This window comes from Mustela putorius, unplaced genomic scaffold, assembly GCF_011764305.1.
Source record: "Mustela putorius furo isolate JIRA1106 unplaced genomic scaffold, ASM1176430v1.1 tig00537350_pilon_pilon_pilon, whole genome shotgun sequence".
Lineage (NCBI taxonomy): Eukaryota > Metazoa > Chordata > Mammalia > Carnivora > Mustelidae > Mustela > Mustela putorius.
In genome coordinates this window covers 26,116,171-26,141,987 of record NW_025422471.1, presented here as the reverse complement: position 1 = coordinate 26,141,987, position 25,817 = coordinate 26,116,171, and the positions used below count along the sequence as shown (strand labels likewise).

Genomic DNA, 25,817 nt, shown 5'->3' with positions numbered 1-25,817 from the left:
CTATGGTCAACTAATCTTTGACAAAGCAGGAAAGAGTATCTAATGGCAAAAAGACAGTGTCTTCAACAAATGGTGTTGCATAAACTGGCTACATGCAAAAGAATGAAACTGGACCCCTTTTTCACACCATACACAAAAATAAATTCAAAATGGATTAAAGACCTATACCGGAGACAGGAAACCATCAAAACCCTAGAGGAGAACACAGGCAGCACCCTTTTGACCTTGGCTGTGGCATCTTCTTACTAGACACTGGAGGCAGGGAAACAAAAGCAAAAATGAACTAATGGGAACTAATAGGACTTCAAAATAAAAAGCTTCTGCACAGCAAAGGAAACAGTCAACAGAACTAAAAGGCCACCTATGGAATGGGAGGAGATATTTGTAAATGACATACCTGACAAAATTGCTACAGTCCAGCAATTGCACTACTAGGTTTTTACCCAAGGGATACAAAAATACAGAGTCAGGAGAACATGCACCCTGATGTTTATAGCAGCATTAGCAACAATAGCCAAACTAGGGAAAGAGTCTAAACATCCATCAACTGACAAATGGATAAAGAAGATGTGGTAGGTGTACATAATGGAATATTACATAATGGAATATTACTCAACGGAAATATTACTTTGAATATTTCATTCAAAGGGAATGAAATCTTGCCATTTGTAATGATGTGGATGGATCTAGAGTGTATTATGCTAAGCAAAATAAGTCAGTCAGAGAAAGAGAAATATTGTATGATTTCACTCATATGTGGAATTTAAAAACAACACAGCTGAAAATGAGGAAAGGGTAGCAGGGGGGAGATGGAGACAAACCATCTTAACCGTAGAGAACAAACTGAAGATTGGTGGAGGGAGGTGGGCAGGGAGGGGTTAAATGGGTGATGGGTATTAAGGAGGGAACTTGTGAAGAGCCTGGGTGTTATATGTAAGCGATAAATCACTGAATTCTACACCTGAAACTAATGTTGCTCTAGAAGTTAACTAACAAGAACTTAAATTAAAAAAAATATATGAAAGTAGGGGAAGCAGATACGGGTATAACTGAAATAAGATTGGCCACAAAGGAAGATGGTTGGAGGGTGCAGGAACATTGCTTATGTTTCCCTACCAATTTTTGTGTGTTTGAAATTTGTTATAGCAAAGTATTATTCATGTGTAGAAAAATTTGTTAAAATTATTTTCTTCTTTTTTTTTTCCTCCCACCAGAATAGGGAATTCCTGTCTATTTGTTATGAGATTTTAATCATGGGTGAGTACCGAATTTTATAAAAATATTTGTTCTGCATCCACTGAAATAATAATACTATTTTTCTCAGGACGCTTGGGTGACTCAGTGGGTTAAAGTCTCTGGCTTCGGCTCAGGTCATGATCCCAGGGTCCTGGGGTGGAGCCCCACATCAGTCTCTTTGCTCAGCAGGGAGCCTGCTTTCCCCTCTTTCTGCCTGCTTCGCTGCCTACTCGTGATCTCTCTCTCTGTCAAATAAATAAATAAAATATTTTTAAAAATACTATTTTTTCTCTTAGTATGGTGAATAAAACACTTGCTTTTCAGAAGTTAAACAACTATTGCATTCCTCAATTAAATCTCACTTGTATGTAGTATATTGTCCTTTTTCTATTTCATAGGATTTAATTTTCAATCTTTTTGTTGGGATTTTTGCATTTATGTTCTTGAGAGAGATTGGATGTAATTTTCATTCCTTATAATGTCCTTTTCAATTTTCGGTATTGTGGTAATGCTCATTAAAATAAAAGTTGGAAAATGTTTTTCTGTTCTAATTTTCTTGAATATTTTATACGAGATTGGTTTAATTTCTTCACTGTATGTTTGGGAGTACTCATTGGTGAAGTATTCTGGGCTTGGGATTTTTTTTTTTTAAGATTTTATTTATTTGAGAAAGAGAGTGTGCGTGGGGGCACAAGAGGGTGGGGAGGAGCAGAGGGGGAAAGCAGACTCACCATTGAGCAGGAAACCGCACATGGGGCTCCATCCCGGGATCCAAGCATCAGGACCTGAGCCAAACGCTGCTTCTTAACTGACTGACCCACCCAGATGCCCCTGGGCTCGGGATTTTCTTTGTGGGAAAGTGTTTAATGGTAGACTCAGTTTCCTTGATAGATATTAGATTACTCAGATTTTCTATTATACTTTCATTGTGTTTCTCAGAAAAATTATCATTTATATAAATTGTCAAATTTATTGGCATAAAGCTGTTTATGATCTATCTCATTTTTAAAATATTAACATGTTCTAATGATCTCCTTTTCCACCCTGAATATTGTTAATTTCTATTTGTCTCTTTTTTTCCTTATTCAATCTTGTTAGATTTATCAATTTTCTTCATCTTTTTAAACACCCAACTTTTAGCTTAGCTTCTCTATTGTATGTTATTTATTTTATGGATTTATACTCTTATCTTTATTATTTCCTTCTTTCTACTTTCTTTAGGTTTAACTTGACCTACTTCTCCTAGCCTCTTGACAAGGAAATTTAAGTAACTGATTTTTTAGCATTTTTTTCTATTCTAAATATATGCATTTAAAAAAATATGCATTTAAGAGACAAATTCTCCTCCAAGTGCCACTTTAGCCACATTTCACAGGTTTGGATATATTGAGTCTCTATTATCATTCAGCTCAAACAATTTTTTTAATATTCTTTGTGATTATTTCTTTGAACCATGGATATTTGAAGTGTATCATTTAATTTTTAGGTTATAAGGAAATTTTTGTGATTTCTAGTTAAATTCTACTGTGGTCAAAGATACTTTGACTAATCAAACATGGATTGACTTCCGCTTGCTAGGAAATACAACAAAATTGTCAGTCTTATTGTATTGATTATGTATTCTTTTTGTTCTCTATACCCATCACCTTATTTTTCTTAGTTACATTATTTTTATATTATTGGAGGTTATAGTAATGGTTAAGTGTATATTTATATAGTTATATAATTATAATTTTTGCCAATCAATTAGTCTTAATTCTGTTTAAATTGATATAAATTTACTAGTCTTATTACTGTATTTTCTCCATGGTTGGGCTCTCTATTTTCATTTGTTTCTTGGCTCACTGAAATTCTTCAACAAGTAACATATCCAAGCACACTCATGAGTGCTGTACTCTGTGTGTATCTTCATCCTAATAAAGTCTGCCCTTTACCTTTGTACCTGAAGGACAACTTGCTCAGTTTCAGTAGATTTTGGTCATATATATTTTCCTTCCAGCAATGTGTAAATATTCCTCCATTTCCTTGCAGCCTTGGATTGCCTTTTGTCCTCTTAATATTGATTTCCAGATCCTCTCTTCATTAGCTGGATTTATCATCTATACATTTTTTATGAAAGACTGAGTGTTACATTCCTTAAGTAATTCCATGTTTAGGAATTTCTGTCTGCTGCATTTTCAATTACATTCAACCTGGATGCATATAGTATTTATGCATATAGTATTTTTGCGTCATACTTTTTTTTTAAGATTTTATTTATTTATTTGACAGACAGAGATCACAAGTAGGCACGGAAGCAGGCAGAGAGAGAGGTAGAAGCAGGCTCCCCGCTGAGCAAGAGAGCCGGATGCGGGGCTCGATCCCAGGACCCTGGGATCATGACCTGAGCCGAAGGCAGAGGCTTTAACCCACTGAGCCACCCAGGCGCCCCATACTTTTTTTTTTTTTTTTTTTAAAGAGCTTATAGGCATAACTGCAATGTCTTCTGGTATTAAATGTTTCTATAGAAAAATCTAAGTTAAATATTTTTTTTCTTATGCTTTTTGTACCTGGAATCTAAAGACTTCTTTCTTGGGATGCCTGGGTGGCTCATTCTGTTAAGCATCTGACTTCAGTTCGGGTCATGATCCCAGGGTCCTGGAATCACAAGTCCCCCATCAGGGACTTGGCAGGGAGCCTGCTTCTCCCTCTATCTCTGCGCTTCTCCGTGCTTGTCCTCTCTCTCTCAAAATAAATAAATAAAATCTTTAAAAAAAATAAAGACTTTTTTCCTTATATATGAAGCTTAGCAACTGAACCAGACATTGTCTTAATTGCAACATTCTTTCTTTCCATTTTTTTTCTGATCCATTTAATGTCCTTTCACTTGGCATGTCAATATATTGAATTCACAAATGTTTTTCTAGTATATTTTTTGTTGCTTTAAAAAACTTTAAATTATAACATACATAAATACAGAGGAAATAGTATAATGAAATCCCATGTATACATCATTCAGCATCATCATTTATCAACATCTCCCATCTTGTTTCTGAATACTTGTTTTGTCTGATTTGGAGAGTTCTTTACTTCAAGGACATCAACTTATTCTTATGTTAGCTAATCTTTTTATGCCCTACATATTTATATTTTATTTTCTCATTGCTTTAATTGATTTGTTTTTTCACTTTTCATTGTCTATGACATCCCAAACCTTTCTCTTTACCAATAACTGTATATTTTAATTCTGTCTAGCAAATTCATTGATATTTAAAATTTGTTAGTTCTCTAATGGCATTATTTTGGAGCCCAATTCATTTCCTTAGTGCTGCAACTTCCTTTTTCAGTCCATTCTGTTATTCAATCGTCTAGTCTTTGAATTTCTGTTCTATTGAATTTATATTAGTATACTATTCTTATAATGAGAAAGCGTTGGGAGACTGTTCTTTTCCTTGAGTTGTATTTTCTTCTAGAGTGAATTCACTGTCTATATTTTACTTGCTAGCTTACTTAATTCATTTATTGTTTTGGTATGGTGTGTTTCTCTAGCTGCCATGCCATTTTTTCTCCTCTTGCTCATGGTTAAATTAGGCTGCCTGTCTAAACTCTGAAGCAGTGGCTTTCAACTTAAGGTGATTTTGCATCCTAGAAAATATTTAGTAATATTTGGAGACATTATTGGTTGTCACAACTAGGGCAGGAGTTGGAGTGGGTGCAGTATTTGCTATTGGCATCTAGCAGAGAGAGTTTAGGGACCTGCTGAACATTCTGTATTGGACAGGATACTCTCCATCCTCAACAACAAAGGATTATCTAGTCCCAAAATGTTAAATGCTCAGGTTGAGAACTCCTATTTAGGGCCATCTGTTCATATGTGTATGATCTATGATATGGAGAAATAATCCTCATTACTCTTCAAAATATATGGAGAAATCCACAAACCTCTGTGCATCCGAGTTCATCCTTTCTGCCCCCAAATGTTTAGTCAAGGCTGTGTACACAGTATGTTTTGATCACCAATGAGAGCTCTGTACCTTCAAAACACTTAAGCTCACTAATAATCATTTATTGAGAATCACAGGGTATAGGGCACCATTTGTCAATAGATGTAGTCTTCCCATCCACAGAATGCCCCAGGGAAGAAGCTTGCAGAGACAGATGTCTCCACATGGACAGCCCAGTCAAGAGCCCAAATCCCATGTCAGGAAGGAGCCACAAAAACACTCTGCTCTTCTGTAAGTACTGCATTTGGAACTTCTCCGCAATGTCCTTATTCTAGGTAAACACAGAGCAAGCAGCCAGACATAAATATCCATTTCTCACATGCAGGAGGGGGCCAAATCTACCACTTACATGTACACCTGCCTTTGGCTTACTGTCCACAGCTATAGTTCATGAGGACATAAAGCTGGCCTAACACAGGTGGGAGACACTCCTAGAGTGTGGGCCAGAAGGGAGAAGAAGATAAAAAGGCAGACGATAAAAATGTATCAGCACTTTTCTCCCCAGCTACTTCCCAAGCACTGATGGTCCCAGAAGGCTATAAAAAACTTTCAAGAAACTCTGTGACTATCTCCATCTGTTTAATTATATAGCTACATAAACTCCCATTAAATGGTGGGAAAATAATTTTGTAACTATGCATTTCTTGGAGTTCCATCAGTGACTAACCCACTTGGTGTAGGCTGAGAAGTTCTAACCAAATCAGATGGTCAGATCCCCAATAGTCTTGGAGTTAGCTCTGGTTTCTGAAAGTTAGGAACCTGACATTGTTGTAGACTCATTTAAAGTGCTTGGCCGCTTTCATCAAATTGGTCAATTGGTCAATTGGCTTTTGAAGCAATTCTTCTCAGGAACATGACCTGGATCCAACTTGTCTCTAGTCCTGTACCACTTACTCCAGCCCTTAATATGTCACCCTTCCTGAGCTCTGGCACGGCCAATCTGCTCTCAGGTCTTGGACCTCAGCCCTATAGCTGGCCATAAACATCAACCATTGAGCCATTAATCAACTTGCTGCCATGCCTGAAGTCCTTCTAAACTCCTTTTTATCCATAACTCTCATCCTTGATCTCTCTGAAGCATTGTCTCTTTCTGTGTTGAAGCTCACTGTTCTTAACTCTACCATCATCTGTCTTTTGAACTCACTATTACAGGTCAAGGGAGATTCCTTCTCTTGGGTAAGCTGGTCCTCCTGTATTATGGTGGGAGGCCTCCAGAGTGGTTTAACTCATCCTCTACATTTTTTTGCTCTGTTGGTATCTCCAAGCTGTTTTTTCTCCTAACATTTCTGACACCAAATGTGTGATGTCTTTTCTGACAATGCTTCTCCAACTCTCTGACACCAACTGGGTAACCTATAATTCTATTCAATACCAATACTATTTACTGGGCATTTGAGTCAGATCTCTGCAAGTAAAGGGCACAGTCCCACAAGATTGCCCGCAATTCAGGTACCAGTCATGTGTGCTTCTGACCAACTCACTATTAATTTGGGTATTCCTATAAACCCCTCCCAGGTCTGATAATTCACTAGAATGACTCGTATCACCAGTTTTTTTTTGTTGTTGTTTTAAAGATTTTATTTATTTATTTGACAGAGAGAAATCACAAGTAGACAGAGAGGCAGGCAGAGAGAGAGAGAGAGAGAGAGAGAAGCAGGCTCCCCGCTGAGCAGAGAGCCCGATGCGGGCCTCGATCCCAGGACCCTGAGATCATGACCTGAGCCGAAGGCAGAGGCTTAACCCACTGAGCCACCCAGGCGCCCTGTTTTGTTTTGTTTTAATAAAGGATACAGTTAAGGAATAGCCAGATGGAAGAGATACATGGGGCAAACTATGGGGGAGCTTCCATGACCTCTCAGGGCACATGACCCTCTCAGCACCTTGATGTGTTCAGCACCCCAGAAGCTCTCTGATGGTCACTGTTTAGGGATTTTTATGGAGATTTCATTACATAGATATGATCAATTATATCACCAGCCGTTGGTGATTAACTCAATCTCTAGCCCCTCTTCCCATGTTGAAGGTGGGTTGTGAAGGGGGGCAGGTGCTGAAAATTCTAACTTAATCATACCTCGTTCTTTCTGGTGACCAGCCTCCATCCTGATGGTATCCAGAGGCCTCCAGCCGCTAGTCATTCATTAGCATACACAAGGCTCATTGCTCCACATATTCTGAGGATTTAAGTAGTTGTGTGCTAGGAAGCTGGACAAGAGCAAATATTTATTATTTTGAAAAAATATTTTATTGAATTATTTATCAGAGACAGACAGCACAAGTAGCAGGAGTAGCAGTCATAGGGAGAAACAGGCTCCCCACTGAGCTCCCCCCAGGAAGCCTGATGCGGGACTCGATTCCAGGACCCTGTGATCCTGACCTGAGGTGAAGGCAGATGCTTAACTGACTGAGCCACTCATCCTTCAAATCTTTATTTATTTATTTTTTATTGTACCACAGTATCCCAAACAGTACAAAACAAAACAAAAACTAAACAACTCAACTGATCAGTTGCTAAATTTCTGAAACCAGGAATCAAGATATTCCTACTCAACAGCAAAAAGATTGCCCTAAATTATTTAAAGGGGGGTTGTCTTTGCATTTCTAGATCTGACAACACCATCAATGATCACATACAAGTATATTACATTGTTTACATGTTTATGTTGCTTATACTTACATACACTAAAATATGCTGTCTCTTTGCCTCAGTGTCCCCAGGAATAATCCCACAGCAATCAGGATTGTGCTTGCAGGATGGTTCCCTGCCTGTAACCTCAATAGGAGTGAGCAGCTAACCGACGCTGGCCCAGCTAGCCTCTCTCACATGAACTTGAATTGTGGGGTATAGAGCCTGCAGTTGGGAGCTGCCGGCCATCCCAATACTTCTCCATCATCTGCAGTTTTGCTTTCTGAAGTTTCAGTCTCCCCATAGTCAGCCTGGATCAGGATCCCAAAGCAGATGAGCCTCCTTCTCATGAATCATCAGATATCACAGTGCCTATTCATTCATTCACCTCATGGCATCTCACCATGTAGGCATTCTTCATTTCAGATCACCACAAGAAGATGAAGGTGGGTACAGTATAAGATATTTTGAGAGAGAGAGAAAAGCCACCTTCATATAACTTCTATTACTGTATATTGCTGTAATTGTTATCTTTTATTTTTAGTTATATTTAATCTCTTACTATACCTAATTAATAAATTAAACTTTATCCTATATATCTATATATGTATATATGGGGAAAAACCTGGTATATCCAGGTTTGGTACTACCTGCGCTTCAGGCTTCTGTTGGGGGTCTTGGAATGTATTTATTCCCTGAAGATAAGGGGGGACTACTCTCATAACAGAACTTGAACCAGAAGATCCCTGAACTCATGCTGTCGAAGTTCTTACTCTCCCTGAAACCTACTTACTTAAACTTTTTCTTAGATTTTACAATATCTGGCCTTGCATTTTCAGATTTGTACCATACCAAGCACTGCTTTCAGAAAGCAGAAAAGAGATCTTTCATTGTGGCTGACTCCTCCACTGACTGGCTGACTTGAGTAGCCATACCTAAATCCCTCTCCCTTGTATCTTCTCCTGATAGAGTTTGCAGAACTTATTCTTTTCCCCTGCTTCTCTTGCATCTGACAGTGGCCAACTGATAGAGTTCTGACCAAGGAGACATAAGCAGAAGGCTTCTGAAGAAGTATAGGCCAAGTTTTTTTCTTATAAAAGAGATAGCTGCAACTGGCATTCCCCTTCCCATTTGAGGTTCTTCCTTTAAGCTGTAGGAGAGGCAAAACTTCTCCTCCATTCTTTTAGAGTCTCTGGCTGGTCTCTTCAGTTGATTAAGAGGACAAAGGCATGCAAATTTTGTATTTACATATGCAGGGAGACTTCATAGGAAAATGAAGTCTCAAAAAGTGGTTGGAGCCCTGTGGTTTTATACTAGGTTGAATAAAGAGTAGTGATGGTGAAAAAGTAACTAAAACATATGGGAAGGCTAAAGCAAGATGAGGGTTATTTTAACAAGGTCTGTTTTACAGATTTTCCATGGCCTCAGCTTCCCATCTCTGGTCATAAGAATGTTCTTTTCTCCAATATCACTACTGAGTATGGATGCTAAGATTCTCAACAAGATCCTAGCAAACAGGATCCAACAGCACATTAAAAAGATTATCCACCATGACCAGTGGGATTCATCCCTGGGCTACAAGGATGGTTCTACATTTGCAAATCAATCAATGTGATAGAACAAATAAGCAAGAGAAGAGAGAAGAACCACATGGTCCTCTCAATTGATGGAGAAAAAGCATTTGACAAAATCCAGCATCGGTTCCTGATTAAAACGTTTCAAAGTATAGGGATAGAGGGAACATTCCTGAACTTCATTAAATCTATCTATGAAAGACCCACAGCAAATATCATCCTCAATGGGAAAAAGCTCACAGCCTTCCCGTTGAGATCAGGAACATGACAAGGATGCCCACTCTCACCACTCTTGTTCAACACAGTATTAGAAGTCCTAGCAACAGCAATCAGACAACAAAGAGAAATAAAAAGTATCCAAATTGGCAATGAAGAAGTCAAACTCTCTCTCTTCACAGATGACATGATTCTTTATATGGAAAACCCAAAAGACTCCACCCCCAAACTACTAGAACTCATATAGCAATTCAGTAACGTGGAAGGATACAAAGTCAATGTACAGAAATCAGTGGCTTTCTTATACACTAACAATGAAAATACAGAAAGGGAAATTAGAGAATCGATTCCATTTACTATAGCACCAAGAACAATAATACCTGGGAATAAACCTAACCAAAGAGGTAAAGGATCTGTATTTGAGGAACTACAGAACACTCATGAAAGAAATTGAAGAAGACGCAAAATTCCATTCCATGCTCTTGGACCGGAAGAATAAACATTGTTAAAGTGTCTATACTGCCTAGAAAAATCTATACTTTTAATACCATTCTGATCAAAATTCCACCAGTATTTTTCAAAGAGCTGAAGCATAAAAACAGACACATAGACCAGTAGAACAGAGTAAAGAGCCCAGATATGGACCCTCAACTCTATGGTCAAATAATCTTCGACAAAGCAGGAAAAAATATACAGTGGAAAAAAGATGGTCTCTTCAATAAATGGTGCTGGGAAAATTGGACAGCTATAGGTAGAAGAATGGAACTTGACCATTCTCTTACACCATACACAAAGATAAACTCGAAATGGATAAAAGACCTCAACGTGAGTCAGGAATCCATCAGAATCCTAGAGAGAACATAGGCAGTAACCTCTTCGATATCAGCCACAGCAACTTCTTTCAAGATATGTCTCCAAATGCAAAGGAAACAAAAGTGAAAATGAACTTTTGGGACTTCATCAAGATCAAAACCTTCTGCACAGCAAAGGAAACGGTCAACAAAACAAAAACGCAACCCACGAAATGGGAGAAGATATTTGCAATAGCAGTACAGACAAAAGGTTGATATCCAGGATCTATAAAGAACTTCTCAAACTCAACATACACAAAACAGATAAATGGGCAGAAGATATGAACAGACACTTCTCCAATGAAGACATACAAATGGCTATCAGACACATGAAAAAATGTTCATCATCACTAGCCATCAGGGAGATTCAAATTAAAACCACATTGAGAAACGACCTTACACCAGTTAAAATGGCCAAAATTAACAAGACAGGAAACAAGGTGTGTTGGAGAGGATGTGGAGAAAGGGAACCCTCTTACACTGTTGGTGGGAATGCAAGTTGGTGCAACCACTTTGGAGAACAGTGTGCGGATTCCTCAAGAAATTAAAAATAGAGCTTCCCTATGACCCTGCGATTACACTACTGGGTATTTACCCCAAAGATACAGATGTAGTGAAAAGAAGGGCCATCTGTACCCCAATGTTTATAGTAGCAATGGCCACGGTCGCCAAACTGTGGAAAGAACCAAGATGCCCCAAACATGTAAAAACCCAGGGTGCTAGAAATACAAACTCAATTCATTCAAATTCAAGCTTGTCCAGACCCTGGTCATAAACCCTCATGAGGTGCATGTGAGCACCAAGTCAGGGAGGGGGGAAAGGAGTGAGGCCAAGAGAAAGGGTGGAAAGAGGGCCCCCACAGGCCCCCTAGGGATCACCCTCACAGTGGTACCTCCACCTTCCCAGTGACAGTGAAGACCTACTAGAAGATCAAAACAATGTCAGAAGAAGATCAAAAACAAGACAGAAGATCAAAAGAATGTCCTTTTTTTTTTAATGCAAAACCAAATTTATTTCCACGCATAACAGTGATTAAAAGGAAAGCAGTCTTCTGTCAAACAGATCAAGATTCTTAAGTAGCTGCCTTAAGAATAAGGAATACATGGATAAGGAAGACATGGTCCATATACACTATGGAGTATTATGCCTCCATCAGAAAGGATGAATACCCAACTTTTGTAGCAACATGGACGGGACTGGAAGAGATTATGCTGAGTGAAATAAGTCAAGCAGAGAGAGTCAAGTATCATATGGTTTCACTTATTTGTGGAGCATAATAAATAACATGGAGGACATAGGGAGATGGAGAGGAAAAAGGTGTTGAGGGAAATTGGAAGGGGAGGTGAACCGTGAGAGACTATGGACTCTGAAAAACAATCTGAGGGTTTTGAAGGGGCAGGGGGTGGGAGATTGGGGGAGCTGGGTGGTGGGTATTAAGGAAGGCATGTATTGCATGGAGCACTGGGTGTGGTGCAAAAACAATGAATTCTGTTATGCTGAAAAGAAATTAAAAAAAAAAAAGAATGTCCTTTTCTTCTGGGTATACCTCCTGCTTTCAGGAAGAAAATGGAAAGTCACAATGTCCTTTTTTGATCTGCTATATTTCAAATGTCTCGAGCTCAAAATAATGTTTATGCCAGAGGGGTATATTTTGAGCTCGCATATTTTACTACTCTTTAGGACATGGATGTAATGCCTAGAGCTTCAGCAACCATATTGGAACCATGTGCCAAAGGCCAACACAATGGTAGAGGCGCTATCCCTGACACTGAACTAGTGAACCAATGCTTGTAACCACTTACCTACAAATTTCTTGATATAAGAGGAGAAAATATGTTTAAGCCTGTGGGAGTTACCTTCTCCATTACCTGCAGCTGAAATGAACTCTTCAAAAGCAGCTCCTCCATAAACACCCATGGTCTTAGTACAGAGAAATACCTTCTGGTAGGAGGCAGTAACCAAAATGTAAATTCCACTTTCTATGTTGCTTTTGATTGTTTTCTAATCAGTCCACAAGTGCTTCCACCAGATGAACTCTTTAAAACATGGGAACCATATCATCCACCTTATTTAAAATTTCCGCAATCACTGAGCAGGGCTGGACCATCAGAAAAGTGCTTTCCAAACACAGTATTCTGTTCATGAAGCACAAGGACTCCAAATAAGGGACATCCCTAGAATCTATAAACAGTTCTAGAGAATAGTACCCTTTGAAACCAAACAAACAAAAAAAAAAATGAATGTGACTCACTATTGGGAGAGGTGACTCAGCCTATGAGAGAACTTATGAATGCGTGACTGAAGAGAACACAGTGTTTTGTGTATAATAAAACCAGAAATATAACCACTTGACAGAAGATAAAATTGTATCTACATCTCACACTACACATAGGAATAGACTCCAAAGGAAGTAGAGATCTTGATGTAAACCCAAATAAGTACTAAAAGAAAATGCAGATAAATTCCTTTTCTACTGGGGTGTGAAAAAAGGCTTTTTACCTATAATTCAAAATCCAGATGCAAGGAAAGAAAGACTTCATTAAAAGGTTTTTAAAGATCTTTTTGTATGGAAAATATCACCATAAGCCAAGTCAAAGGACACATGACCAACTGGAAGAAAGTATTTGCAGAACACATCACCAGTAATGGGTGAATACTGACAACAACACATCTCAAATCTAATAGCACAGAGTGGAGTGACACAGCTTTGAGCCATCCTGTAGACAAGCAAGCGCATAGTAGCTTTCACCAACTACCTCTCATTCATTTTAGGATTTAATAGTTGAATCTTAAAGGCAGAAAGATTGAACATACTTAACTATTTTTAGGTAGACTCTCCCAATATTCAAGGGTTTCACACCTAGTGTGCATAAGAATTTCTGTCCAACCTGTAAAAACAAAATATGCACACTGTTTTTTTATGAAATATAAAGAGATTTTAAGAATTTTTGACTCTGATATTTTCCCTCCCTACACTGTTAAAACACACACACACACACACACACACACACACACACCCCTGATATTTTACTGCAATTTCATTTTTACACTGATTTTAGAACCAACCCCCCACCCCCAACCCCGCTCTGCCCCTGAGATCAATATGACTCCTCTGTCTGGCAAGATGAGATTTTAGATACCAGAAACATTGTAACTCCATCTGTGCATGAAAGTTCCATGAATTTCTATTTAACTGCCCATCTGCTCTCTTTTCCTTTTTTTGAAATACTTACTGCAAGAAATGTTTGTTGATTTTATATGACTAGACAAGTTCCTGCTTAACAGTGTTTCTAAGAGTTAGAGTTTCCCTGTTAGAATCATCAACAAGTATATATTGATCCCTTTCCATCGGTAAGCTAGAGCACTTGCAAGCTTACAAATGTTGACTGTTACCAGTTACTGGGGCCAGGTCAACTCAGAGGCCAAGGATAACCAGAGTGAGAAAATCAGACACTTTTAGAACGTGATTGATGAATGGAATACTACTGCCTAGCCATGAGGAGGCAATCATAACAATTTCAGTGGGAACAGTTTCAGGCCATCTCTTAAAGTACCTTAGGGATGTACCCAATGGGAAAGTAAAAGAACAAGAAGACTGGTATGGTAACTCATAATACAGTCCTCATAGTAAATGAGTTACTTGTCACATCTCTTACCTATGTGCCACCTTCAGCTGCAAGTGTGGTCAAAAATTTCTGGCAGGTTGAAATCTTCTCTCTTCAAGTGCCCACCATCAGGTCTTTCAGCTTTTTTGCCTCAGGGTTTTTCCATAGCCTCAGTAGCTGAGTCCTTGCACACACAAACACACAGCTGAAAGTGTGCTCCAGGAGGCATTTCTCAACCAAAGAGGGACTGGGGTTGGTGAATAAATGTTCCCACCTCACCTAGCCATCCTTCAGAGGTTCATTCTACAAGGCTCCTCAGAGGGTTCCCAGCAGGATTGAGCCCCACTTGCCCACAATGGTAACTAGCTGGATATTGGCCCTTCTTTCTTCCCTTCTACACTTTGTATTCTTATTCTGACTTTCCAGGGTCATCCCCCAAAGAAGCCATTGCACTCCAGATTTTGACTCAGTCTTTACCTTTGGGGAATCCAAACCAAGACAGTCCTACTCCCTTCCTATGGTAAAGGAGGGAAAAGATTTAAAAAATATGTAAATAAAATTTTTTTTTAAAATTTAAAAAATTAAAAAAAAAAAAAGGAGGAAAAAGATCCACTAAAGAGGCAGGTTGAAGTTTTAGACTCTGCTGGGCCTGCTGGAGAAGAGTGGACCAGATGGTAGTGGCTTATTCGGGAGGAAAAGAGTGGAGAGGAACGCTTCACTGTACCTGAGGCCTGTCAGAATCGGGATCCCTTCCTTCTCTGTACCACACTGTACTTCTCTATTTTTCTTTTCATTGCCTTGACAAGGCCACCTAAAGATAGAGACCAGTCAAACAACTTTACTCTCACTTTATTCCCTATTAAACATAATGTCACACAATGGTCAGGTATTGCCATCCGTGTTTTGAGTTCTTTACCGAAACTAGAATCATTTGGTAGTCCAAACAGTCTTAGATTCCAGAAGAAAGATGTTTCTCTTGGTGAGAAGTAGGGCAGAGACATGGCCTAGAGCCAAGCACCTAGAATTTCTAGAACAACTCTGTCAAAAAAGGGTCAGGGAAGGAGAGGGGTTGTCCTGCCTGCTTTCATTACCTTTATGAGGGCAAAATTATTAGCCCATGGTGACATCAATTATAATTTTTAAAAATATTTTATTTTTTTATTTGACAGAGAGAGAGAGACAAAGAGAGAGAACACAAGCAGGGGAAGTGGGAGAGGGAGAAGCAGGCTACCCACTGAGCAGGGAGCCTGATGTGGGACTCAATTCCAGAACCCTGGGATCATGAGCTGAGCAGAAGGCAGACGCTTAACTACAGAGCCACCCAGGTGCCCCCCAGTTATAATTTTCTTAACTTTTCTGGGTGAATATGGGTCAGATTTCTTCCTACATTATTTATAGTGACATATATTTCAGAAGAACAAGAAAGAGGTAGATCTAAAAGAGCACTGAGCAGAATATTTGCACATGTTTTATGTTTTCCTTTGGGGAAGATGAGAAGCCTATCGTGCTGAAAGAAGCAGAGAGACCTTGGCAGTACCTTTCCTGAGAACAGTGGATAATTTGCTAATCCTACTCACTTTCTATGGGAAGGGAAAAATTAGCTTCAGACATGGTCGGACCCAACCAGGGAGAGTTTACTGAGAACATCACATAACATGCTGTCATTGATGTAGCACAAATTACCCAAAGCCTAGAAAGTGCAAAATGGAAGGATAAAAGTCAGATTTTAGGGATGAGCCAAGACTGATTTATCAGTGTTTACTGGACCTCCAAAGGAATGGCCTTTGGAAGTACCATTAACTGTAGCTTTAGTTTATTCCAGCTGAGACATACATGGAAAGAGCTGGAAACCTCCTCAGAGAGGTAAGATTCACAGGCAGAAGAAACTTCAGAGTGGGAACCTATTGTTGTGCAGAGTTAAAATCACATGGAGAACATGCTAGGTATTTAAAATGCACAGGAAAAAGCAGGGAGTCTGTGTAATGAGAAAATCAAGACAATAAAACTGTTTAGAAAGTTGCTGTTGTTAATTCAGTCATTCAGTGTTATAGGTGCTGAAGATAGAGCAATGGATAAGATGCCCAATATTTTTTCTAAAAAGAGAGCCTGTTTTGCTAGTTTGTCAGATTACTTCTTTACACTGGACCATTTGTATCAGTGCACATTTTTGGGAATTTAGCTAAAAGTCAAGTCTAGGTGTTAATGAGCGTTCTATTGACATTTTAAGCTCATGTTTATAAAATAACATGTCTTTGATCTTAGGTTTATGTCCTTTTCTGTGCCCCCATACTCTTGATAGCAAAGTTGTTCCCTGTTTCTGAGTTAGCTAGTTAGCAACTGTATTCAGTCCTCAATGTGTGCTCACCCTGTATAGGGACAACAAGAAGACAGAGAAGTGGGAGTCTTTCTTCAGGTTTGAGCTGGGCACATTGCTGCTAAAAATAAAGATTATATTCCCAGCTGCCTTGTTGCTAGACATGGCCGTGTACTCCTGGTCATTGAGATAAAAACTCTGAAAAGGGAGTGCACTCCACTAGAAAGGGCCCCTTTTTCCCTTCTTGCTTTTATTCTGCTCCTTCCAGAGAGTTGAAATGAAGGTATAAAGGCCAGAGCTCCATCTGCCATCTTGAACCTCAAGGTGACCATGAGGATGGAAGACATGCTAGGGATGGTGGAGCAGATAGATAGAAGGGTCCTTGGAAGCATCGGCTGCCCTGCTATTCTTTTTTCTTTTTTTTTTTTTTTGCCCTGCTATTCTTAACACTACTTGTCTCCAGTTTCCTTTACCCAAGAAAGAAAGAAAAATGCTTATTTGGTTTAAGCCACTTTTAGTTTAGGTTCTCTGCTACTTGTAACCAAATTTATTGTAACTTGTGGCAGATATAGTTAGGATCCCATACACTGCTTGGACTACTTTTACCTATGAGTGACAGTAATTTTGTATTAAAATATTACTTACTGTGTGCAGCCCTGGGCAATTGCTCTTCAGCTTCTCTTTCAATGGGGTTGCTCAGAAAAGCTGAGGAGGGCCTCCTTGGGTCATTATCCTTTGTTTTGTTTCACACTTGCCTGGTGTGATCTTATCTACCTCCTTCCAATCTCTTCCTTTCTCCCCTCCATTGTCAATAAATTATTTTCTGCTGTGTCTCAACTGGCAGCCATTCAAAGCCAGAAGGGGAAGATGGCATTGGGAAGATGAAGGTAAACAGAAGGAAGATATGGGGACACAATAAGAGAGCTGGCTACAGCCTGTGTTATAAATAGTGCACTCCCTTCTTAACAACAGAGACTACGACCATGTTTGTTACCGAGGGAGAAAAAATAGTGCTCATATTTGGTCGAAATTCACTCTTCCCTTTTTCCTTTCCCCTCCTTTCTTGGTCTTTCATCGACCCCTTTGTGAACCAGTCACCTCAGCTAAGATCCCTAAGAATCTCAGAGATAGAGAATGCTCACTCCTGATTATAGATAGACTGCTTCTACATTGCGTGAGCATTCTTTTTTCCTAAGGTGAGTAACTTCCTTTAAAAGAAAAACTAATTATTCCAAAGCACAAGAAAGAGGTAGATCTAAAAGAGCACTGAGCAGAATATTTGCACTGGTTCTACAAAGCTGGGGAGGCCTAAAGAGGGGGATGGGGAGCTATGAGGAAGAAAACAAACAAAAACACAGACAGTAAAAGCAGTTTCAGTGGGCAGAAGACAACTTGAATCACATGCACCCTTTCCTGTGGAGACCTTAGCTCCTAACTTTATAAGAGAGGCTCTAGCTGCTGACTGCAGTTCTAGGAAGTTTTAGGAACAAACAAGAAGCAGTTTCCCTACTAAACTAAAGCAGCAGCAGAAGAGGAGTAGCTGAGAATTTTAGCCCCTTGGGATGTCACCTTGGGAGACACCTTGGGAGACAGTAGAAACTTGGGATGTCACCTTGGGAGACAGTAGAAACTTGGGATTTTCTCCCAACGTGTTCATGACTTTCCCCACCTTTTAAATCTCTCATATTCCACAGTACTTTAAGATTTCTGCTTAATTAAACTTTGCGCTCCTTCCATTTTACCACCACTCGTATTCTCACAATCTTGGTCCTATTAGCTTGATAGCCTTTCACCTCCTTCCCTTGTTCAGAATATATGACATCCAAACTCCATACCTTATCCCTTTTCTCAGTGGACCCTCTGCAGATCTCACTCAGAGCACTGACTATGTTATCTGGAAGGGTTCTGCTTGTATCTGCTTTCTTTTCTTTTCTTCTCCTTACCTTTCTTTTCTTTTTCCTTTCATTTTTTTCTCTTTCCTTCTCTTAAGATTTATCCATTCATTTGAGAGAGAGAGAGAGAGAGAGAGAGAGAAAGAGAGAGAGAGAAAAAAACCGCAGGGGGAGGGAGAAAGGCAGAGGCAGAGGGGGAGAGAGAGAATCCTAAGCAGAATTCCTGTGGAGCACAGATCCCAATGAGCCTGACCCCATAACCCCAAGAGTCAGATGCTCAACTGACTGAGCCAGCCAGGTGCCCCAGGTGCTTTCTCGGATGCCTTTTGCCTAGCATAGAGTAGGCCCTCAGTGACTATTTCCTGACCTTGGGCAGAGAGGCAATCAATCAAAGTATCTGCCAAAGTCTAAATGGCCTATTATCACTTACAACGTACTAGTTAAAAAATTATCCCTTAAAAAAAAAAAAAAAAGAAAGTTCTGTAAGACAGAGAGAAAACTGCTTAAGGTTGGAAGATAACAAATTTGGAACACAGCTTGGAACTGTGAATGAGAAATAAATAAATACATATACACACATACATATATAGATACAGCTCTTTGCTGATATTATGAAAGGTCTTTTGCAATGGAGTGTCAAAAGCTTAAACAAGCATATGTGTCATACAGTGCAATACATGTTACGTTAATGCAAAAGAGAGTCCATTGGAGGTGTTTAGAGCATGTATTTGGGAATCATATTTCAAAGTTCATTTCCCAGCTTTACTACTTCCAGGCTGTGTGAACTTAGGTCAGTTAGTCTTTCTGTTTCTGTAGCTTCATCATTTGTAAAATGCAGATTCTCCATGCCCTCCTCATAGAAGTGTTATGAGAATTAATATAAATAATATTAATAATAATAAAAATAAAGCACTTAAGAAAGTGGCTGAGACACTTAAGTATTTATTATTATTATTATTAAGTATTTATTATTATTATTATTTTTTTGTTTGTTATAATTCTCTGTCTTAAAGCGTGACAGCATGAGCATGACCATAAAAAAAGGGAAAAATGAAGTTTTACATATATAAATGCTTAATGTAATGTGGATTAACTTGGCAATATGGGCTATGCATTACTTTAAAGGAGGCTCTTAAAATTGTACTTTTATAAACTCCTGGTTCTGCAAGTAAACCCACAACAAGACACATAGATTCCCTTGGCCCCACTCCCCTCGTTCCCCTTCTATCTTGTGTCCATGCCAAATTTTGTGATTTATCATTAAGTACAAATACTAGTTAAGTGCAATAAAGATTCTTTGAAATACATTTTGGGACCCAGATAGTTATTTTAAGTACATAAAACCAGAATTAAAACTTTCTTTATTGCTTGCTTTTGAACTCATATACTCACAGGAATTCTCAATTAAGCAGAATTTGGGAATGAAAATTTCCAAATCTTGGACTAGAGTCTTTTGTGGAAACACCTTCATAATCTTTATTTGGATTTATATTAGTATGCATTTGTGTAAATGATAACTTCAAATTCTGTAATAATCCGGGGACATTAAAAGTGAGACAAAGTTTCTGGGCTGTCAGTACTTACAGATTTTTCTTCCTTCGTTCCTTCATTCCTTCCTTTTCTCCTTCTCTTCTTCTCCCCCTCCTCCTCCTACTGCTTCTTCTCTTTCTTCCTCTTCCACTTCTTCCACTTTTTCTTATTCTTCTCTCCTTCTCCTTCCTCTTCCTTTTGGTAAGATTCAGAATATTACAGTCATTGGTTAGTTCACCACAATCTTCTTTACTAAAAGCTGTTTCCTTCCACTATAATTAATTAAACAAATATTTAATGACCGTTTATTCTGTGAAGGGATGTAAAGTTCATAAAGGCAGTTTCTACCATGTTTGTCAATGCCAACCATGGTGCATTGCATATAAGGGGTGACCCAAAAGTATTAGGTAAAAAGAGGTGAATAAAGGACCTATACTAAAGCAGTGAAATATAGAAGAATCAGCATAAGCTTTAGATGTGGGCTCAAATATCAGTTTTCCTAATTATTATCAAGTGATCTATAGCAAGTTGCTTTACTTTTTTAGGTAGGTGGAGATAGCATCTGTTTTATGAGGATTATGGAAATTTAGCAAGATGGTAGTTTACTAAAACTCCTACTGAGTGTATAGTACGTTTCACGGACTATATTTCAAAATATAGGATTTAAAAATTCAGTGATTAAATTCCTGTTCTTTTAAAAAATTTTATTATTTTTTTTTGAGAGGGAGAGAGAGAGAACAGGCAGGGGGAGTGGCAGGAGGAGAGGGAGAAACAGGCTCCCAGCTGAGCAGGGGCTCTATCCCAGGACCTCAAGATCATGACCTGCACCAAAGGTAGATGCCTAACCGAATGAATCGCCCAGGCATCTCTATAATCCCTGTTCTTAAGAAATTTCTACATAATAATAAAAGACAAGTCGCAGAATATTATGGAAATATGAGTGTTCAGAGGAGGGAGGAATGACATGTATTTGAAGGAATCAAGAAAGGAGGTGGCATATGAAAAGGTCCTGGAAGGGAAGTTAGAATTTAAACAATTAAAATGGGTAGGCATATCCAGATTAAACAAGGAGAACATTAGCAGAGAGGTAAAAAGTTACTGAGTGTGACTGAAGAAAAGGCCTGTTAGTCTTGGCTGAAATGTAGCGTTGATATAGGTAAGTAATGAGAGATACACAAGATATGTGGGGTGGGGACATATTGGTGGTGTCAGGTTCTTTAATCCAGTAGACAAAGAGCAATTCCAGGGGGCAGGTCTCTGGAACAATCAGATGCTAAGGTGGAAGTGCCTACGAGGGGAGAGACCTGATACAAGAGGCTATTGCACTATTTCATCTAAGAGATAATAAAGGCCTACAGCGAGGGGAGGGCAGAGAGAATGAAGACACGGGATAGGCGCATTTCAGAGTCGAGGGGACAGAGAGAAGGCATAAGACACAGGAGAGGCACATTTCAGAATCGACTGTTGTGAGACTAGTGCTCCACGCAGAAGCATTGTGCTGAGGGGCGCCAGTGACTGGACCTATCTATACGCATGGGTAAGTCTCAGGAAGGTGTCGTTTTAGATTTTGAATATGGGTCAGCTTTGAGATTTGGGTTACACCTGGCTGCCACCTTCACTTTTTTCAGCTTCACCTCCTCTCCATCTCTCTCTCTCCATTAAGTAACTGGGCTTTCTACCCCCAACCTGACCCTGCGTTTATCGTCACCGTACAATGCTGCTTCCCACTGGTGCTTCCCATAGTACTCTCGCAGCCAGGATGGTCACAGGTCAGGTCCTGGCCTGTAGGACACTCCACCCGCCCGAACCCCTATCGCCTTCGCCCGAGCAGCTTCCATGCTGGCGCCCCCATGGCCCTTGGACCAATAGGCAGGCCCTAGTTCTGGGACTCGCCTGGCTATTGGTTGGCCGAGCCATGGTGAGAGATGGTGCGGTGCCCGTTCTCCGCAGCAGGGAGAGCTGTGGGAGGTTGTTAAGGCGACCGTTCGTGACGTAGCCCCGTGAGGCCGAGCCGCACCCAGCTGATTGGCTAGACGATCGGACGATCCTCTCTCATTGGTCGTAGGTTCAGCCGGCACCGAGTGTGCGTAGGTCGAAGGTTCCTTCCGCTTCGCGTCTCCGTTGACTGGAGACAGGCGGAGCGCTGGCGCCCGGGTTCGGTGGCCTCTAGTGAGATCCGGAGGTGAGGTGGTCGGTGGCGGCGAAGGAGACCGGGGGCAGAGGGAGCGGGGCGGTGGTGGGTGGGAGTGGGATTAGGGCCGGGTTGATGGTGGTTCTCGAGCTCCTCCTGGCCCTGGGAAGGGGCAGCCTGCCCCTCTTGCGGACCTGCCAGGAGCTGCAGTGGCGGCTTTGCGGGTGTGGCAGCCCGGTCCCGCGGAGACTCTAAGGAGAGACGTCCTGAGGCGCGGCCAGCCGAGTGGCGGCCTGCACCAATGCTGGGGGAGCCCGGCGGCCAGCCCGGGCCCGAGGGGCGGGCGGCGGGCCGGCTTCTTTTTGGCTGCGGTGGTCATCGTAGGTGGGCCGGCGAGGGTAGCTGCGGTCACCCTCCAAGTCCCAAGTAGTCCGCGTAGGCTGGCAGTCGCGGTCATCCGGCGGAAAGGGTGCCAGATAGCATGACCTCAGAAGCCCCTCGACTCGAGAAATGCTGGGGGTGCGTGTGTGTGATGGGCTGGGCCCGCAGCTCTATCAAGTGCAGCGTTCACGCCCAGGCGCTGCTGTTCGTCAGCATCTTGCTTTAAAGTGATGGGGAAGATTTCCATAAATGCTGCTGACTAACACAGAGCCGTGAAGAAGAACCGTGGATCTGCAGAGAAGTGTCGGGTTATTTCCAGGAGAGAAGAGTTGAGAGGATACTTTTAAGTCCTTGGGCAAGTACCAAGGCCCTCCATTTTTTCTCTTTTTTTTTTTTCTAAGGGTCTTTAGTCTCTTTAGTGCTGATTTAATTGAGTTCAAACCTTGTAGATTTTCCGGAACTATTTGGTTTGGGTTAGGAAAGACGTACTTTGGGGGTTCAAATACAGAACAGTCAGTTTCTGCCGTAGGAGAAGGCGGATGTACTCCATCTTAAATGATCGTCTGAAAATATTTCATAGCTTGGTTGATATTTCAGGACCGCCTTAGGGTTGGTCCTGAAAAGTCATAGGAAGCATTTGTTTCTGGGCTGTACTAAATAATCATGCATGATTTCAGTATCTTAATGCAGAGAATGTTTTTTTGCCCATGAATATATTTTACTGCCCATGCAATGAAAGACATTTTCTGATTTAGAGGTAATGTAGCAAAGGCCTGGTGTGTACAGTGGGATCGACTGTTTTTTGAGGGCCTGCATTGTTGTGTCTTTCCAGGATTTGCTTGTGATAAACTTGGTAGTAAGGACAAATGGCATTTAGTAACATGAAGGTTAAAAAAGTTTACTAAGATTAATCATCAACATATGAGGCTCATGTGTGGCACAAGACTTCAGGATGAAGTGTATAATGTGCTTGATTGTGCTCATTTTATTCTTACATGATCTACTTTCTAAACCATGGATGGATAACTACATGTTTATCAGTATGTATTTAGGTTGACCCATATGAAATTGCAGGTATTTGAAATTTGACTTTTTTTTTAACCTACAAAAGTAGCAGTTTCATATGGTTCCGCTTAATGCCTGTCTTTGTCAAAGAACTTTGGAGCTCTAGCTTAGTAAGTTACTAAAGAGAGATGTGACTTACAAGCATGTAATAGAATGGGGGGAGGGGAATCCAGGTTTCCTGATTTCCAGTGCAAGATTTTTTTTCCCCCTAGGATACTAGGTTGAGCAACAGAATGCCAGATCCTGTTGGAACTAAGGATGATTCAATATAAGATGTGGTTCTTGTCTTCAAAGAGTCAAAATATACACAGCAATTAATTTGAGAGCTGTGTAAAGTAGTGTATAATCATATGCTAGGACGTACAGTACAGGAGGAGTGCAGGGTGGGAGGAAATAGTGTTGGATGCAAAAGCATCCTTTTCTGCAGATGGCTATGGTAGGTAGTTTCTGTAACATCTTGGATAGGAGTTTGAGGAGTCCATTGAGTTTAAATCATCTTTTCTTTTGAAGAAAATGTTTGTGGCATATTTCATTGTGCATAAGCAAGGCATACACTGCCTATTTAGCTTGATTTTTTTTTTTTTTTAAGTAAAGTGTTTTTAGTGCAGCCTGGCCTAAATAGTGTCCATTGAATTTGCATGAGCTGTCCTGTAGCCTGCTAATGCCACTTGTAATTGCTGATGAGGGTGGAAGACTGGATTCTCTGGCATTTAAGTACTTTGCATAATCACAGGGAAATGGGCAGGGTGCTCATGAGAAATGAGATGGTGTACAGTTATGGTTACTTTTGACACACCTTGAACATTTTTTTACCGAGTTTGTATTTCCAAATAGGTGGGCTTCTCTGTATTTGGGGTTGGTTCACAGAATCATGTGTAATTTTTTCCTGAATGTTGCAAAGATGAGTTTATATCTAGGAAAGAAATTTCCCAGAATTGACAATGCTACCATGAAATCTTTTAAAGGGACCACATAATGTGTCTAATAGGTAATTATGGGTTAATGATGCTAAATCAATTTGTGATCAAATTGGGGTGCCTTCTTGCTGGCAGCTCAGATTACAATTGAACTAACTTTTTAATAATGAAGAATACATCAACTTAATAGGGAATAACCTAAGTTGAGAGGTTTTGTTTCTTTGTTTGTTTTTGGTGGGGAGAATCATTTTGACCTAGTGTTGACATGTATTTTTAGTTGATTGACTTTCTGGAACATTGATGCTAGTTCATCCTTTAGACCGGTTTGTAGAGTTTTGTTTTTGTTTTTGAATATAAGAAGGATGTTATGTGATAGAAAACTGTCCTGAAAATCTAGGCTCTTATGAGGCTTTTGGTTAGTAGGATTCAAATCTAAGATATGATTAATACTCTCCAAAGCTTTAAGTCCCAAGTCCTTGCTCATCTAATAGAAACTATTTTTGTTATTGTCCATTTTTGAAAACAGTGTATAGACTGTAGCCTCTCTTCCCTACCCCATTCCCCTTTAATATATATCTTGAATGCTCTACATTCAGCCTTAACCAAGGGTGGGCAGCGTGGTGTGCTAGCAGGTGAGCAGTTATATTTATATCTTTTGGGCTAAAAGTCATTTTTAGGCCATTTCAAGATGGGTCAGTAAAGTACATGCTCCTGTAGTTAATGAAATTTTTGATTAATCAGGTATTTGTTGAGTAGCTGCTGTGCGTGGGTACAAGGTTCTGGAGGATAAAATGAGGAACAAGACTCAGGGAGGAAGGTTGAAAAAGCATGAATAAACACAGGCAGATGCATGCCACATTTGTAGAACTTATTGATTTTTAAAATTGAGACCCACAGTAAGTAATACATGTTATGTTGGAACTCTACACACACACACACACACACACACAGAGAGTTTCATGAAACATCAAGTTTTAAGAAATAATATCTACCTATACTATATTCTTACCTACAGCAATTTTTTTCTTTTCTTTTCTTTTCTTTTCTTTTTTTTTAAGATTTTATTTATTTATTTAACAGACAGAGATCACAATTAGGCAGAGAGGCAGGCAGAGAGAGAGGAAGGGAAGCAGGCTCTCTGCTCAGCAGAGGCTTTAACCCACTGAGCCACCCAGGTGCCCTACAGTGATTTTTTCTATTTTATTTTATTAAACCCTGTTTGTTCTTACTCACAAAATTGATTTCATGATTGAATTGATCGAATGAAAGATTGTCACCTGCAGTGGGAAAGCCAGCTGTCCAGTTGGGGCCTGGTGTAACTGAAATAGGGAGAACATCTTGTGACATGATGGGGGATGATGTTCTGGAATTGCTTTGGTTCCTAAAAGCTACTCTTATTTTCTTTCCCTTAACCTTTTAGATAGAGTAATTAACTTTCTTTTTCTTCATTTGTTGCTTTTTAATTTTCTGTCTTCAATAAATGAGTCATTTTCTTAGTA

At 39.9% G+C, this 25,817-nt stretch overlaps 1 protein-coding gene across 1 annotated transcript in view; it reads left to right on the top strand.

Moving 5' to 3' along the window:
- Nucleotides 1–21,885: 21,885 nt before the first annotated feature.
- HMGCR (3-hydroxy-3-methylglutaryl-CoA reductase) overlaps nt 21,886–25,817 on the top strand; it is a 28,631-nt gene continuing 24,699 nt past the window's right edge. Inside the window, exon 1 of the mRNA XM_004766857.3 lies at nt 21,886–22,006. The gene's annotated coding sequence lies outside the window, so the exon portion shown is untranslated. The remainder of the gene's footprint in view (nt 22,007–25,817) is intronic.